Raw genomic sequence first — 14,380 nt, 5'->3', positions numbered from 1 at the left:
CCACAAGTGCTTCTGCATTTGGTGCTGTGTGAGTTTGCTTGGGGTACCACTTCATGTCTGAGCTGTTGCTACTAGATTCTTCCTTTTTACAATAATAACACTTGAGTAGGGCAGACTTTAGACTTTAGACAAAGGTCTAAAGGGCCACATTAAAGGGCCACATTAAAAGTCACTGAGCTCTTTAGTACAACCCACTCTACTGCCAGTATGTGCTTGATTATATGCACCTGTTACTAATGGGTATGGCTACAATGCCTGAACTCAAAAATTAGGAGAGGTGTCCACATACTTTTCAATAATTCAAACTTCAATATTTAAACATATGCCGATATGCATGTATGTAAATGTTTAAATATTGAATAATGACACAGTGAAATATGGTTAGCACATATATTTCAAAACTACATATATTGCACATACATTTATATTTCATCCAATGGAATGGTATGCTTAGCAAGTCCATCCACTATTCCTGATTGGCACTGGTTGAAAAGGCTACTTAATGTTTGTGAAAATATGTAGGTTAACCTGAATTAAATTAGCATATTTATGAAAATAAGTACAACATCAATTCCAATGAAGTTGAGACATTGTGTAAAACATAAATAAAAACAGAATATGATGATTAGCAAATTCTTTTCAACCTATATTCAATTAAATACACTACAAAGGCAAGATATTTAATGTTCAAATGGATAAACTTTATTGTTTTTTGCAAATATTTACTCATTTTGAATTTGATGCCTGCAACACGTTCCAAAGAAGTTGGGACAGACGCATGTTTACCACTGTGTTACATCACCTTTCCTTTTAACAACACTCATGAGGACACTAATTGTTGAAGCTTTGTAGGTGGAAATCTTTCCCATTCTTGCTTGATGTACAACTTCAGTTGCTCAACAGTCTCCGTTGTCATATTTTATACTTCATAATGCGCCACACATTTTCAATGGGAGACAGGTCTGGGACTGAAGGCAGGCCAGTCTAGTACCCGCACTCTTTTACTATGAAGCCTGCTGTAACACGTGCAGAATGTGGCTTGGCAGTGTCTTGCTGAAATAAGCAGGGACATCCCTGAAAAAGACGTCGCTTGGATGGCAGCATAAGTTGCTCCAAAACCTGTATGTACCTTCCAGCATTAATGATGCCTTCACAGATGTGCAAATTACCCATGCCATGGGCACTAACATATGCCCATACCATCAGAGATGCTGGCTTTTGAACTTTGCTTGCAAAACCATGTTGAAAAACATTGTTCATTTGCCTTTCAGGGATGCTCCCTTTATACCCAATCATGACACTCACCTGTTTCCAATTAAACTGTTCACCTGTGGAATGTTCCAAACAGGTGTTTTTTGAGCATTCCTCAACTTTCCCAGTTTTTTGTTGCCCGTGTCCCAACTTCTTTGGAACGTGTTACAGGCATTAAATTCAAAATGAGTGAATATTTGCAAAAAACAATAGTTTCTCCATTTGAACATTAAATATCTTGTCTTTGTAGTGTATTCAATTGAATATAGGTTGAAAAGGATTTGCAAATCATCATATTCTGTTTTTATTTGTGTTTTACACAACATCCTAACTTCATTGGAATTGGGGTTGTAAAAAAAAAAGTCCATGAAAAAACTGAGTATCCCACACTTACAAGAGCACCTTCAAAGCTCCAATGCATCTATGTTTATTCATAACAACCTTAATTGGTAACACATTAAGGCTCCCAAATTAATTGATCATTATGTGCTAATTAATATTTAAGTACTAATTATTTATATATTAGTTAACTGTTCCCTAGGCATTAGTTATTATATATTTATATTTTCAAATTATGCCCAGCAGATCTTAATCAATTTTCAAGTCAAGACAAAAAGCAAAGTAGTCCCAAACATTCTTTTAAATCTATCAATATTGGGTATCTGTGTTGCCCAAACTGTAGTTCCAGTAGCAAGCAATAAAGTGAACATTGTTGTTTCCAGTGTTCAGTGCAGTGATCCTGTTATGAGATAAATGGGCTTTTCAAACAATCAGATTGCGTGGCCAGAACTGACCATGTAATCAGACAACACAAGGAAACGATGAAATCTCAAGTGACAGTGTTTTTGAGCTCAGGTTAAAACATGAGTAAATGTGGAGTCAAGTGCAACTTGACTTGTTGAGTCTTAGTTTTGAGAGGCTGTCTCTGGTACTTTGCCTGGTCTCTCTGTTTAGATTATGGCTGGAAGGCGAACTTCTCTATGTTCCATAAAGACTATCCTCTACCGGATTTGGATGTTTGGAAAGTATAGTCAGTTATTTAGGAGATTACAACTCAATTTGGACTGGATTCCCCAAAAATGAGAAAAAAGATACCTGGGTAGTAGTTTGTTTTTGCTGTTTCAAAGCCACAAAATAATCGCAAAATGATAAATGTCATTTGTTCCAGGAGATGTTCTTCTGTGGTCAATCCCTTACACATATCTCTTCACACACCTAATGAAAGTCTATGGGTGGCTTTATATAGTGAAACATTCATGGATCTAGTTGCATAAAACATTTCTGTGCAGTACATTTATGCAAAGCAATTTCAAAAATAATCAACGTTGCATGCAATAACTTTGATTATTGTACTACTTAGCAACATTTGTGGCTAGTATTTTTACATCTAATTTTGGCTACATAAAGTCAACTGTGATTTGTTATTAATTTTGTTTGCATCTTTGTATCATTTGTATGTCAAAAGAGGCAACAGTTAATAGCCTGGTCACCAGCAAATACGGTCTCCTCAAATGTTTTGTTTTTGCTTTACATTGAAGACATTTGTGTTTGAGATCAAAATCTTAAATCAGATCAGATTTTCAGCTTTTCCTGATATTTACTTCTAGATGTGTTTAACGGTTTGGAACATGGCTCCTTTGGTGACAGACTACCCAATTTACTTTTTTGAACAAAAGTATAGGAAAAATAACACAATGTGTGGTTGCATATGCCTTGCTGGCAATAAATCAAGTCTGCGACCAAGCAACTTCACAAACTATTGCATTCTTCTTTTGTGATGCTTTTCCAGGCTTTTATTACAGCTTCTTCCAGTTGTTGTTTTTTTTCTCTTGTCTTCTCTTCAGGAGGTGAAATGCATGCTCAATTGGGTTAAGGTCTGGTGATTGACTTAGCCAGTCCATAAGACTTCTGAACTTTCCTGGCTCATCGCTGTACTTTTCAGTAACTTCCCATATGAAGTTTGGATCTTGTGGTATGGCCTCGATATTTATGCTCCCAACATCGTCCTTAAATGGTCAGTTGTGATACCTTCACCTCTGCCCTGTGGAGGTTGTTGTTGATGTCAGTGATTGGTGTTTATGGGTTTTTCTTCTCAGCTCTCATAATGTTTCTGTCATCAACTGCTGTTGTTGTTTTTTGGGGTTTTTTTTTTGGCTGACCTGTTTGGTATCTGTTTGTTAGTGTATCAGTGGTTTCTTTCTTTTTCAGCACTTTCCAAATTGTTGTATTGGCTATGTCTTATGCATGTGCCATGGATCAGATTCATAACAGCTTGCTACAGGGACCTCTCTTGTCTTCAAGTTGGTTTATCCTTTTCAACAACAAATACATATAAATCTTATAATAAATAAATCTTCCCAGTCATAGTTTCACCATGTAAAGCCAGGTATAAAAAGCATTACCTCTTTATACAGTACTAGGCAGAGACTACCCTTCGTTTATTTAATTTACAGTCAAAACAGCCATTACAGTTATTTGCTTTTCAAGAGATATTTTTGACAACATTAGATATAAGATTATTTACTCACATAAGGATGTGGAAAGTCAAAAGATATGTGAAGAAAAAAAAGTGGAAAAATATGGAATTCAATAGAAAAATGAAAAATAAAGAAAATATAGGGGCATCTAACAAACATATAACCTCTGTATGTATAGATAAACAGTACTTAAAGCTTTCATCTGTGAGAAACAGGAGAAAAATCAAGCTCCACTCTTGCTTCAAATCTGAAAAAAATGACATCCCTTCTCCTACTGTCCATCTTTCTACCATGAAAAGGCAGATTTCACGCTGTTTGTCTGAAAGCTTGTGTAGCTGTCAAAAAGCTGTTACTGAGAAAATGGAGAAAAAAAAGAAAAGAAAACTTGCACATTTGCAAAACGTAGAAGCTCAGAACCCAAAACTCATTGTCACTGAATGTGTTGGGATTATTTGGTTTACTTAGAAAACAATGGAAAAATATCTCTGGAGATTTCTGGAGGTTGTAATTTTGCTGGTGCAGAAAAATAAGCAACTTGTCCATAATAGCTATTTTGAGATAGCTGTCAATATGAATATTGAGGAAATGAGCCTTTCTCTATTTCCCCATAATCATTGCTAGCTCCTTTACCTGGACTGTCTGTGGGGTTCAGCTTGCATGACAAATCACGGCAAGGCTTAACCAGTGTTTGTAAATATTTTGCCAAAAAGATTTTGTTTCTAAATATTTGTCAGTGTGGGGGGTACAGAAAAGGAAGAACTTGGTGAGAACTCTCAGGCACTCATGTACAAACATGTAGTCACACAGAGTCTCACTCCTTCCTGCCTTGGTAAGCTTAAGCAGGTCTCAGTGGTGTGTGGTTTCTTCTGCACAGGTTAGTAATTCTGAAAGTTATTGTCACAGCAGCAAAACTAACTACATTTGGATTGACGTGAAGGAAGAAGCACAGATTCTCTGCAGAGGATAGATGAGATTTTAAGGATAGGGGCAGCTGGGCTGATATTGAGTGCTTAATGGAGATCCATCTCAGGGGACCTTCAAAGTAGTTACTTCCCAAGCAGATGGCAGTTGCTCTGCCTCAACGTGTCTCTGAAATGAAAGTTGGAGCTTCTCATATTCCTTTAGTACAATGATCTGTCTTCTGTTACCTCAGCAGTAGACACACCCTTTTATGTGCACTGTTTGGTCCCAGGTCTTTTTAAAGACTTCTTCATTTATTGTTTGTCTTTTTTAATGCATGAGTTCATATTGTTCACCTAAGTCCTTTTTTATTGTTTGATTAGCTAATGGAAACAATTGACATATTTCAGCCTTTGAGGTGTAGACAAAGTCAATCGGAGCAGTTTGATGTGAAATGGTTTATTGTAGACACTCAGATTTCATACAGTGGTGGTGACCAAGGTTGGGATAGCTACTGAAAAATTAGTAGTTAGTTACTTTGTAGCTATTTTATCAAAATTTGTAACTAGCCACAATTTAGCTACTTTTCCAGAAAGGGTATTGGCTACTTTTTAGCTACTTTTCAAAAGGTAGTGCACTATGTTTTAGTTACTTTAAAAGCGTGATTGTCAGAATGTTTGTGAATCTCCAGCCACACACCAAACAAGACCAACTGACAGTGTGAACAAGACGCTGCATTTAATCCGGTGCCAGAAAGAAACAATTGAAACAGCTGCAAATATACAAAAATCTGTAAATATACAAAAAGATTACCAAAAAGTGAGTTTAAGTGTAATCAGCAATCAAACTTACACACGTGATAGGCATGATATCCAACAAAAATGTAGACTAAGTAAAGGCAAAGTCAGTCATTCCAGGTTTTTCCTAACAAAAATAAGCACATACTAACCAAACAATTTAGTGCAAAGTGCTGTCGACTGCTGAAATAAAACTGCTCCAATTTAAACATTTCAGCAAGATCTGTACAGACAGGACATTCAGAGTCCTTCAAACTTCAGTAACACTTTAACAGTAACATATCCAGAATGCTGGTTACACAGCAACACAGATAACGAAACAGAAAGCGAAAGATTTAAGATGAACATCAATAATTTGGGACAAGAGGGTAACTTACCTACTCCTTCGTGTTGGGGAACGGGTCCTGACTGTTGTCTGTGCTTATGCACCGAACAGCAGTTCAGAGTACCCAGCCTTCTTAGAGTCCTTGGGAAGGGTGCTTGAAAGTGCTCCTCCTGGAGACTCTATTGTCCTACTGGGGGACTTCAACGCTCACATGGGCAATGACAGTGAGACCTGGAGTGGTGTGATTGGGAGGAATGGCCTCTTTGATCTGAACCCGAGTGGTGTTCAGTTTTTGGACTTCTGTGCAAACCACAGTTTGTCCATCACGAACACCATGTTTGAACACAAGGATGTCCATAACTGCACATGGCACCAGGACACCCTTGGCCGCAGTTCAATGATTGCCTTTTAGTCATGTCATCGGACTTGCGGCCATGTGTTTTGGACACTCGGGTAAAGAGAGAAGCTGAGCTGTCAACTGATCACCACCTAGTGGTGAGTTGGATCAGGTGGTGGGGGAAGATCCCGGGCAGACCAGGCAAACCCAAACGTATAGTGAGTTTTTGCTGGGAATGTCTGGCAGAAGAACCTGTCAGATTGATCTTCAACTCACACCTCCGTCAGAACTTTGACCAGGTGAGGGACATTGACTCAGATTGGGCCATGTTTTGCTCCTCCATTGTTGGCCGCAAGGTAGTTGGTGCCTGTCGGGACGGTAATCCTCGAACCTGGTGGTGGACACCTCAGGTGAGAGACGCCGTCAAGCTAAAGAAGGAGTCCTACTGGGCATGGTTGGCCTGTGGGACACCAGAGGCAGCTGGCAGGTATCGACAGGCCAAGCGATCTGCAGCTTCAGTTGTCGCCAAGGTTTGTTTACAAGGTTTGGTGAGGCCTTGGAAAGTCACTTTAAGTCAGCTCCGAAAAGATTCTAGCAAACCATCAGGCGACTCAGAATGCCACTAGCACTGTATATAGTGGAGATGGTGTGCTGCTGACTTCGACTGAAGACGTCATTGGGTGGTGGAAGGAATACTTTGAGGACCTTCTCAATCCCACTGACACATTCTGCAGTGAGGAGGCAGAGTATGGGGACACTGAAATAGGCTTGTCCATTACTGAGGCCAAAGTCGCTAAGGTAGTTAAAAAGCTCCTTGGTGGCAAGGCTCCAGGGGTGAATGAAATCCGTCCGGAGTTCCTCAAAGCTCTGGATGTTGTGGGGCTGTCTTGGCTGACACACCTTTTTTGGTGACCTCAAGGTCACATTATTGCTGTTTGCAGATGATGTGGTCCTATTGGGGACATCAGGCCGTGAACTTCAGCTTTCGCTGGATCAGTTTGCAGCCGAGTGTGAAGCGGCCAGGATGAGAATCAGTACCTCCAAATCCGAGGCCATGGTTCTCAGGTGGAAAAGGATGGAGAGCCCTCTCTGGGTCGGGGATAAGCTCTTGCCTCAAGTGGAAGAGTTTAAGTAGCTCGGGGTCTTGTTCACGAGTGATGGTAAAAGGGAGCGGGAGATTGGTGCTGGGTCAGCAGTGATGCGGGCTCTTTACTGGTCTGTTGTGGTAAAGAAAGAGCTGAGCCATAAGGCAAGGCTCTCGCTTTACTGGTCGATCTATGTTCCCACCCTCCACCGATGGTCATGAGTTTTGGGTAATGACCGAAAGAACGAGATCGCGAATACAAGTGGCCGAAATGTGTTTCCTCCGCAGGGTGTTTGGACTCTCCCTTAGAGATAGGGTGAGAATTGGTTAGGGCATCTAGTTAGGATGCCTCCTGGACACCTCCCTCGGGAGGTGTCACAGGCAAGTCCACCCAGGAGGAGACCATGGGGAAGACCCAGGACACGCTGGCGTGACTATATTGCCCAGCTGGCCTGGGAGTGCCTCGTTTTTCATTTATATTTTTAGCCTGTACTAGCACGAGCACATACTGATTTACAGTAAAGAGGGTAAAACAGACATAAAATGCTGTGCCTCCCAATGTGGCTTCATTTTCGTTGAAAGGACAAAATGGCTCTTCGTAATATTTTGGTTGTAGACCCCTGAGCTAAGCCTACTAGTAAAGGGTGATCAGTGCTTGGGACCCATCCGTGACCGTTTGCTTGAGCTACCCATGGCTCAGGCAGGACTGTGCTTAGGCAGGGCTGCAGTCGCCACTAGAGTGGTTAACTCTAGTGGTAGTGGTTTTGGGGCAGTCGTGGGATGGAGGTTAGAGATCAGGCCCTGTGACCCTGAAGGTTGCCGGTTCGATCCCCAGGGCCGACAGTCCATGACTGAGATATCCTTGAGCAAGACACCTAACCCCCAAGTGCTCCCCGGGCGCCGTGGATAGGGCTGCCCACCGCTCCGGGCAAGTGTGCTCACTGCCCCCTAGTGTGTGTGTTTACTGGTGTGTATGTGGTGTTTCACTTCACGGATGGGTTAAATGCGGAGGTGTTCTGTGGTTCAGATTTTGTAGTTCTGCAGTTCCAGACTCTAGTCTGTTTTTCTGCATAATTTGTTAGCCCCCTTTTACCCTGCCCTTTACTACAGTGACTCTGACATGGTGGAGGTGTGTTAGTGCATGTTGCGCTGGTACAAGTTAAACAGACACAGCTGTGCTGTCGACCAGGGCAGATCTAACATGGCTGGCATTCTATGACGGCTCTTCATTACGACCCATTCTACACCCAGTGTTTGTCCATGAAACACTTTAACTCAGTAATTAGGAAGGCTAAAATGTGAGTCTGTGCTATTTATGCTAGATATGTTACAGGATTTTCTTTTCTCGTCCAATATATGAGCCAGCATTTTCTGATATTTTCTGATATTAGACTAGTACTGATCGATATCTGTATGCCATCTCTAACATAAAGTAAGATCCCAAAACCACCAATTGGTTAGTCTGAATTTTAACCTTTGATGTACCCAGAATTCCTCAGTGCAAATCTTCACTATGGACCTTGAGGAGCTGAGGCACTTTGGTTTATTACACCACTCATCAAACTCCACTGGGGAAAATGCTACTCACCTAAGACATACACATTCATCATGGCAAAGCTGCAGAACTGACATATGCATATAAACATATCCCCTCACCCCCCGTCAGAGCACAGGAAAGAACATTCAATAAGTCAAAAACTCACCACACAGTCAGTGAATTGGACAAATCCTTCTGAACGATGGAGCAAGCAGCCTCCACAGTGCTGCCCTAATGCATGAAACAGATGCTTGAGCTACTTGAGATGTGCAAGCTTCTAACTGAAAAAGGCAATACTGTAATGAAAGTATATGTGCATTATATATTGTTACTGCATGTATGAAACTATATACATATGTTCTACTGTGCTGTTCAAGATCATCAGCACCCACAGTATGTAAGAAATGTCACCAACTTAGAACATGTATAATAAGATCTGAGCCTGGTGCTCCATGCCAGTTTTCTCCAGAACCTTCAGAATATTTGGTCCTCCTTATGGACCATCTCTTCAGAACTTGTCACAGGGTTTTAATTAAGGTGTAGATCAGGGGCTTGAGATGGATGCAGCAAAACCTTGATTCAGTTGTGGCTGATCCATTTTCTGTGGTTTTGGAGGTATGAATTGGATCATTGTTCTAAGAAGATCCAACCATAGCTCTGTGTCATAAGTTTGTATAATAGTGCTTTTTCCATGATAAATTAGACAGCTTATCATAAAGCTGAAAACAGGAAGACTTGCTGCAATTACATGAATTTTTCATTAATGACAGAGTAGGAAACTGGCAGTGCAGGGAAGTTTGGCTTTCATGAACTTCAGTTTTGCTCTTTACACTAATACTTCCACAGTTGCTTTGGAGAAACACTGAAATGAAACAGAATTCCTCTACTGGGTCATAGAGACACTGAACTGTTTTAAAAATATTTAAGATTAAGAGAGCCTTTTGCTCTCACCTTGGAGCTTGTTGGTTATGGTTTCCTCCCCTACAACACGACAGATGTTTTAGGCAGTGCCAACCTTCCAGTAGAGGTCAAGGGAAGAAGCAGGGCCACTCCACAGGGAGTAGTGACCTTCCACCAAGTTTCAAGTGTCTCAAAGACACATCGGCAACCCCCCCAATGTACACTTGTGAACCCTCACACTCTGTTATAGAGAAAACTCTACCTCTAGCAAATAAATTAAAATTGATGAACTGAGTGTCTGCATACCCTTGAAGAGGAAACAAGGCCACTAAAGCCATGAGGGGCTTCATATATCACTATTTCATGAGATTTAAGGACCAACTCTACAAATGAATAAGCAGCCCAAGGCTGAAGGACCTCTACTCCTGTCCAGCCCTGTCCAGTATTGTTTACTATACAGCTCTTGCTCCAACAATGGATGTGTTGTTCTTCCAAAACCCCCTGCTTTTTCTCAACAAAGAGAAAAAGACACTTCTTCTTGCTTGCTAATATGCACTGTCAGCATGTAAGGGCCTCACCAAAGCAACTGTGTAAATTCAGATTATGAAAGAGTTGTTCTGTTTGGTCTGCCAATTAAAGACACTGATCTGTGGCTTAACATGGCAGACGGCCAACCTCTCTCCGGCACCAGTCTTGGCACTAGTTTCTTTTTGGCAAGCACCTTGCTTTGTCTTTCAATATTACATATTTCTTAGAAGGCAACGTGTGTAAAAGAAAAAAAACAAATGAAAATCTGTTTCCACGAGAGGTAGTTTTCCTTCAGGCTTCAGAGAAACTGTGAGCTGCTGGGTAGATCTTTGGTCTAGACTTTTTAAAACAAATGTTTCTAAGACAGTCCCTTAATTCATATAGAACTATAAATGTACATGTTCTGTAGAAGTTGTAAAAAGGTTCTTCATGATCACTTTTTACTTTCAAAAAATAAAGAACTAATGTTGGTTCTTCTATTTCAGTGCTTTAGAGAACTCATTTTGCCAAGTGTAGAGCTACATGTTCAAAATATTTTATGAGGTGTTTCATGAGACTTTACTTAAACAAGTAACACCAAACACTGTGCATTCAGATAAAATGTTCATTCTCTTAATGGCAAATTTTTGGGCCAGTTTTCTTTGGTCCTGTGCTATACAGTCTCCATAGCATAACCAGCAGGCAAACCAACATTAAATTGAATGTTCTTTAACAGCATAACTCTAATTTTATCCAACGTTTGGATGCTTGGGCACACCAGTATATTTAAACATCATATTTTTGGATCAAGGCAGCCATTCTGAAGACAAATAAACAGATGCTGATGCTAACATTACTAGCCTAGTCACATCACAACTTTTTACATCTTTTACCGTTTTGCTAAGCAAGCTTGCTTCTTTGAGAGTTAGTGTGATGTATTCGCTAAATTATGCTGAAAGTTATATTCTATTAAAACTATACAAGTAGATTCTTAAATTAATTTGTTTATCTGTCCTTTTCTGTGTCACATCTGATGATACAGCTGTGCTTTACAATTTCTACAATGTGGTGCTTCATTTGGGGACTGAAGACACGGATTGGCTCAGTTTTAAAAGCAGACATTTTCGCCATTGTTATACAAGTGTTCAGCTGTGCAACTGTACAGGGCCTTCTTGTTGTGGTTTGCACAGGGTTTTAACACAGAGATAAATCTGGACTGCAGGCAGGCCAGTCTGGCACTCTGATTATGCAGCCATGCTGTTTTATCACATGTAGAAAGTCGTTTGGTGCCGCCATGTTAAAATAAGCATGGATGTACCTAAAAAAAGATTTAGAAGTTATCTAGAAGGCAGCATATGTTGCTTAAAATGTATTTAGCTTTAATGGTCCCCTCATAGGTGTTACATTACCCACTAATACCTCTATACCATGATAGACCCTGACTTCTGAACTGTACACTGGTTACACTCTCTATGGGCACAGGAACATAACGTTCATTATTTCCATAAACAATGGATAAACAAGTAAAAATTCCCCTGCACATCAATCCGTTTCAGATGACCTTGCTCTCTTGGTTCTGAACATCAAAGTGTATTCTTGTTCCTGTTTTGGATCTCTCAAATAATGCAGCAGGGAAAACAGTAGATGCTGTAGATGTGTACAATGCTGTAGCTCTAAGAATCGGTGCACTTCACATGCTGAAATAAAGAAGAGAAAGTGCTCCTCTATTAGGTGGGAAATGGAAACTAGCATTTTGTTTCTGGGTTTTGTGGGTCAAGGTCATACCTCCCTGGCGGGTCTGACAGCTGGGCTTGAGAGGGAAGTAGAGGAAGGTGGTTTCATCACAGGGCTATGAGCTCTGCCGCTGCCGCCACCACATCAATCAAATTCCGACAGCCACTTAACAGCCTGCGACAGCTGAGATATAACATATTGTTATCTGCCAGGGTGGCAGCTTTTCAGAAAGCATATTCACAGATAAACATATAAAGCTTTAAGTGACAAAAAATAAAATTATTGCATCTGGGCCCATATTTCCTGTTCTGAGGAAACTGAACCAGGATCAGTTGAACTTGCAATCACCTGAAACATTAGCATTTCTATAGTTGTGCCACTTGGGAGCACACCTTCCACAGTTCTATTTAACACAAACCAAAAAATATAATACAAAAATATGAAGATATTCTACACCTGCAGTTTAGCATTCCAAATTAAAAAGTCTAACGTTACCTTGGGATGGCTGTTAAGATCCATTTGAAGCAACTGAACCCTAAATTGCTGCATGTAGCTAAGGACATAGTTACAATCTGAATCAATATATATTGATTTTACTAACATACATTATTATACATTTATTAGGTATAATCGCCTAATTCATTTGTTCAATTGCTTGTTAACATAAATAGCTAATCAGCCAATCACATGGCCACAACTCAATGCATTTAGGCATGTAGAGGTGGTCAAGACAACTTGCTGAAGTGCAAACCGAGTATCAGAATGGAGAAGAAAGGTGATTTAAGTGACTTTTGCGGCAGTTGTGTGGACGAAAATGTCTTGTTGATGTGAGAGGTCAGAGGAGAATGGGCAGACTGGTTCGAGATGATAGAAAGGCAGCAGTAACTCAAATAACCAACCAAAATCTCTGAGGAGTGTTTCCAATACCTTGTTGAAAGTATGCCACGAAGAATTAAGGCAATTCTGAAGGCAAAATGGGGTCCAATCTTTTACTAGCAAGGTGTACCTAATAAAGTGGCTGGTGAGTATATAATATCCTATTTCATTTAGAAAGACAATTTTTATGGTGACATTATCAAAAAAGCCAGCTGAGTTTGTGTGTCTTTTATAGTTGGATCCTGCCGCTCAGGAAATGAGCTGACAGCAGCAGTTAACCCCAGTCTCCTGGTGCCCCATCGCAGACTGTCTGCTATCACTGTTGGGGTTAATGCAGTATAAAGTATTACAGTACAGCAGTGTACCTTTTCCTGTTGCAAAGTAGCATAAAATCTTACAGTTTAAGTTCTGAATTTCATTACTTGCTTTACTTAAATATCTCAAAGAGAACAGTATTAATTACGCACAATGCATATGCATTTATTTATTTATTTGTTTATTTTTTCGGATTCTCACATTAAGCAATCCTGGCATTTAGTCTAACACTCTTTGCCCTCAGTTTTTTTCCATTTCTAAGAGTTACACAGGTTGATAGCTGCCACTTTGGAATTTCATGGTTTGTGTTAAATAGAACTGTGGAAGGTGTGCTCCCAAGTGGCACAACTATATAAACGTTAATGCTTCAGGTGATTGCAAGTTCAATCCTATAGGCTACAGACATTCATTGCCAAGAAAGCACAATTGGCCTCGCTCTCCAGGTGGGTTAGTATGGTATGGTTTTCCCTTTCCTTCATCGCTATGCTTGTGTTTGACTTCATCCTGTTAGCGCTGGTGGTATTGTGTGATTGGGGAAGTCCACCCACCCTAAAAAAAAAAAAATAGATACATTTCCATGTTATCACAAATTTTGTAGAATGAAATCTAACTGTATTCAACTACGTATCGTCTTCTGACCCCCATATCAAAAAATTCATAAATAAATATTACCATTGGGATGGTATTACTATTTGGATGTCTCTGCTGCAAACTGTCAGAAACAGCTCTGTAGCTTGAGGTTGTTTTTGGACAGTTTGTAGTGGCTAGTTTCTATTTTTTTAAACAGCATTAGTCATTCGTAATTAAAAAAACTGGATTATAGGCTTCCCTTGTACTTTCCAGTTGATACAGATTTGTATTGGTTTTAGAGATGAGTTATGAAATTTCACTCTCCAGGAGGTAAAGTAATTCCATTATAAGGTATTATGAATGCTATATTACACCTTAAGCTGCATTTCTTCTCTTCACTTGCTGTAGCTTTGATACAGGATTTCACCTGCTCAACAGTTCAGGGTCCCCTTTCTTGTTTTTTTCATTTCATAATACAGCAAATGTTATCAGTGGGTGACAGGTCTGGACTGCAGGCTGGTCACTTTAGCACCCAGACTTTTTTAATGTAAAGCCATTGCTGTAATACATGCAGAATGTAGTTTTACATTGTCTTGCTGAAATAAGACCTGAAAAAGACATCATTTGGATGGCAGCATATGTTGCCAAAACAGATATATATCGTTCAGCATTCACAGATGTGCATGTCACCCTTGCCATGTGCACTAATGCACCCGTATACCATCATGAATACTGGCTTTTGAAATGTGCACTGATAACCATGATAATCC

The sequence above is a fragment of the Pygocentrus nattereri genome, chromosome 22, assembly GCF_015220715.1.
Source record: "Pygocentrus nattereri isolate fPygNat1 chromosome 22, fPygNat1.pri, whole genome shotgun sequence".
NCBI lineage: Eukaryota > Metazoa > Chordata > Actinopteri > Characiformes > Serrasalmidae > Pygocentrus > Pygocentrus nattereri.
Note: the sequence above shows the minus strand (reverse complement) of the source record.